This window comes from Tenrec ecaudatus, chromosome 2 (assembly GCF_050624435.1).
Source record: "Tenrec ecaudatus isolate mTenEca1 chromosome 2, mTenEca1.hap1, whole genome shotgun sequence".
In the NCBI taxonomy this organism is placed as follows: domain Eukaryota; kingdom Metazoa; phylum Chordata; class Mammalia; order Afrosoricida; family Tenrecidae; genus Tenrec; species Tenrec ecaudatus.
The window spans coordinates 232178157-232182473 of NC_134531.1; the positions used below are offsets into that span (position 1 = coordinate 232178157).

The following is a 4317-nucleotide window of genomic DNA, read 5'->3' on the forward strand; positions in this document are numbered from 1 at the left end:
GGTAATAATAATTTATAAATTATCAAGAGCTTGTGCTGGAGAGAGGGTGGGAGAGGGAGGGAAAAAATGAGTAGCTGCTACCAAGAGCTCAAGTAAGAAAATGTTTTGGAAATTATGAAGGTAACAAATGTACAAATGTGCTCGACACAATGAATGGATGTATGGATTGTCATAAGAGTTGTATGAGCCCCAATAAAATGATTTTTTAAATGTATAGGCATGTACATATGTGTATGTATTTATATGCAATGGTAGGGAAATAGATCTATATAATATATTTATATGTTAAGTATTAAGGTAGCAGATGGACATTGGGCCTCTACTCAAGTACTGCTTCCAGTGCAAGAACACTCTGTTCTAATAACCTGGCATTCCATGATGCTTAGCTTCCCAACAGGATCACTGACGATAAAGTGGGTGTGTAAGTAAATGTACTGAAGAAAGCTTATGTTGCCTCGCTATCAAAAGATACAACATCTGGCATCTTAAAGGCTAGAAGATAAGCAAGCAGCTATCTAGCTGAGAAGTAACAAAGCCCACATGGGAGAAGCACGCAAGCCTGTGTGATCATGAGGTATCCATGGGATCAGGTATCAGGCATCAAAGACCCACAACAAAGGATCGTATCAGAAAGGCTACAAGGAAGAGACGAGCCAGTCAGGGGACAGTACATCACGATGAAACATACAACTTTTCTCTCATTCTTTTTTTTTTAAATCTTTTTATTGGGGCTCATAAAGCTCTTATCACAATCTGTACATACATCAGTTGAGCAAAGCACCCTTATACATTCGTTGCACTCATCACTGTCATAATTCACCTTCCACTTGGGTTCCTGGAATCAGCTCGGTTTCCCTTTTTTCCCCCCATCCCCCTCCCTCCCTGATCCCACCCCTGGTCCCTTGATAGTTTATAAATAATTATTATATCTTATCTTACACTCCCCGGCGTCTCCCCTCACCCGCCTCCCCATTGCCCATCTCCCAGAGAGGAGGTTACACATAGATCTCCGAGATCAGTTCTCCCTTTCTACATGCCCTTCCCTCCTGGTGTCGCCATTCCCACCGCGGGTGTTGAGGGGGTCGTCCGTCCTAGATTCCTTGTGCCTCCAGATCCCCACTGCACCGCTGTACATCCTCTGGTACAACCAGGTCCGCAAGGCAAGGTAGAATTGGGGTCATGATGACTGGGAGGGGAGGAAGCGTTCAGGAACTAGAGGAAGGTTTTGAGTTTCATTGTTGCTACACTGAACCCTGAGTGGCCCATCTTCTCCTCACTACCCCTCTGGAAGGGGTGTCCAGTTAATGCTTCCTCTCCCCCACTACCGTGACCGCAATTCTACCTTACAAATGTGGCTAGACCAGAACATGTACACAGGTACAGATAAGAACTGGAAACACAAGGAATCTAGGACAGATAAACCCCTCAGGACCAATTATGAGAGTAACGATACCAGAAGGGTAGGGGGATGTTGGGGGAGAAAGGGGGAACTGATCGCAACAATCAACATATAACCCCCTCCCAGGAAGACAAACAACAGAAAAGTAAATGAAGGGAGGCAGCAGTCAGTATAAGATATGAAAAAATTTTTATAAATTATCAAGGTTTCATGAGGGAGTAAAAGGAGGCAGGAAAATGAGCTGATACCAAGGGCTCAAGTAGAAAGAATATATTTTGAAAATGATGATGGCAACATATGTACAAATGTGCTTGACACAATAGATATATGTATGGATTGTGATAAGAGCTTTACACAATAAAATGATTTAATAAATAAAAACTGTTTTAAAGTGGTTGCACTATTTTACTTCCCCACCAGCAGTGTGTGAGAATTTCCGTTGCTCCACGTCATTGCCAATACTTGATATATGGTTAATCTTTATTATTCTTGCACCTAAAATGCTGTTAGGTGCCATTGAGTTGGTACCAACCCACAGCAAAACTCTTTTGTTCGTTTCTTATTGTGGCACATTATCATGGTTTTATCATATATTTCTGTTGTGTCTAATGATGTTGAGCATCTTTTCTTTTCTGTTTTTAATCATTTTGTTGGGGGATCCTACAGCTCTCATCACATTCCATACATCAATTGTATCAAGTATATTTTTACATATGTTGTCATCATCATTTCCAAAACATTTTCTACTTAAGCCCTTGGAATCAGCTCCTCTTTTCCCCCCTCTCCCCGCCCCTCCCACCCTTGTGAATCCTTGATCAATTATATATAGTTATTCTTATTTCATATCTTACACTGTCCATTGTCTCCCTTCAACCACATTTCTGTTATTTTTCCCTTTCTGAGGTGGGGTGGAGCTTTATATCCAACTTTGTGGGTTCTCCCTTTTTTCCCCTTCCCCCTCCCTGACCATCCCCCCTACTCTCATTATATCACTGCCCCCTGATGGTTTTATCTGTCCTGAATTCCATGTGTGGAGAGCTCTTATCTGTACCAATGTGTGTTCTCCGGGCTAGCCAGATTTGTAAGATAGAAGTGGGTCATGGTAGTGGGGGGGGGGGGGGGCGGGCGGGGGGAGGAAGCATTCAGGAACTAGAGGAATCATGTGTGTTTCATCAATGCTATACTGCACCTTGGTTGAATCATCCCTTCCTTATAACCCTTCTGTGGGGAGATATCTAATTGCCTATAGGTGGACTTTGAGTGTCAACTTCAAACCTCCTCGTTTGCATCAATATAGTTGTTTGTTTGGGCTCTTTTGATACCTGATACCTGATCCAGTCGACACCTCATGGTGACACAGCTGGTGTGCTTCTTCCAAGTGGGCTTTGTTGCTTCCCTGTTGGATGGCTATTTGTTTAACTTCCAGCCTTTAAGACCCAGATGCTATCTATATCTTTCAATAGCTGGACACCATCAGCTTTCTTCACCACATTTGCTCATGCACCCATTTTATCTTCAGCAATCGTGTTGGGAAGGTGAGCATCAAAGAATGCCAGATTCGCCAGACGTTCTCCTCAGAGCCTCTGCGGTGTCCTGCTTCAACAGTGCTTGAACGGAACCCGGCGCTCGCCAGCCTCCCCCGCCCACCGGCCGCCCAGCACCTCCTCTCCGCCGCACTCTTGACGCCCCCAGGCCTCCACCGCCGCCATGACCGCGTCTCCCTCGCAGGTGCGCCAGAACTACAACCAGGACTCGGAGGCCGCCATCAACCGCCAGATCAACCTGGAGCTCTACGCCTCCTACGTCTACCTGTCCATGTCTTACTACTTTGACCGGGATGACGTGGCTCTGAAGAACTTTGCCAAATACTTTCTGCACCAGTCTCACGAGGAGAGAGAGCACGCCGAGAAACTGATGAAGCTGCAGAACCAACGAGGGGGCCGGATCTTCCTCCAGGATATCAAGAAACCAGATCGTGAAGACTGGTATAGCGGGCTCAAGGCCATGGAGTGTGCCCTGCACCTGGAAAAGAACGTCAACCAGTCTCTGCTGGATCTGCACCAACTGGCCACGGAAAAGAACGACCCCCATCTCTGTGACTTCATCGAGACACATTACCTGGATGAGCAGGTGAAATCCATCAAACAGCTGGGCGACTACGTCACCAACCTGCGCAAGATGGGGGCCCCAGATTCCGGCCTGGCCGAGTATCTCTTTGACAAGCATACCCTGGGAGACAGTGATGGAGAGAGCTAAACGGCAGCCCGGCTTTCCCCAAGTCACCAAGGCAGCGCATGCATGTTGGGTAGACCTGTCCCTTTTCTAGAAATTGTACCCAGGCATCCACCTCCATTCTTCCATTTGTACCTTTCCTTCAGATAAAGTCTAAAGTCATTTGATACCCAGCTGTTGTCTCAGAGATCTTGGCGGGGAGGAGCCAGAGAGCCGCCCTGGGCCCAGGCGGTCAAATTTTTTAAGCGCCCCAGTTCCACTGCAAAATCCTACTTAATAAAATGGAGCTTGCGCAAAAAAAAAAACAAAAGAATGCCAGATTATTAGAACAGTGTCCTGTGTTAAGGGAGACCTTGAATAGAGGTCCAAAGTCCATCTGCTATCTTAATACTTAGTGTATCAATATATGTACCTTGGTCTCTAATCCTTTCATTATAAATTAGTATATTTACATATATACATGCCTGTAGCTATAACTCTAAAATAGTTTTGCCTCCCATTTCTTTCATTTCCTTTCATCTTCCTCCTATCCCACTATCATGCTCACCTCCATTTAGCTCTCAGTGGTTCCTCCCGGATATATTGTACTTTATTAAGCCCTATCAGGCATTCTACACCTTCCTCGCCATCAATTTTAGATCTTTGTTGTTCCCTTATCCCTGAAGTTGAGCATCTTTTCATGTACA

The 4317-nt window shown here is 45.2% G+C and overlaps 1 pseudogene; it reads left to right on the forward strand.

The window, feature by feature from the left end:
• Positions 1-3062: 3062 nt before the first annotated feature.
• Positions 3063-3944, forward strand: LOC142439794 (ferritin heavy chain pseudogene; annotated as a pseudogene).
• Positions 3945-4317: the final 373 nt, after the last annotated feature.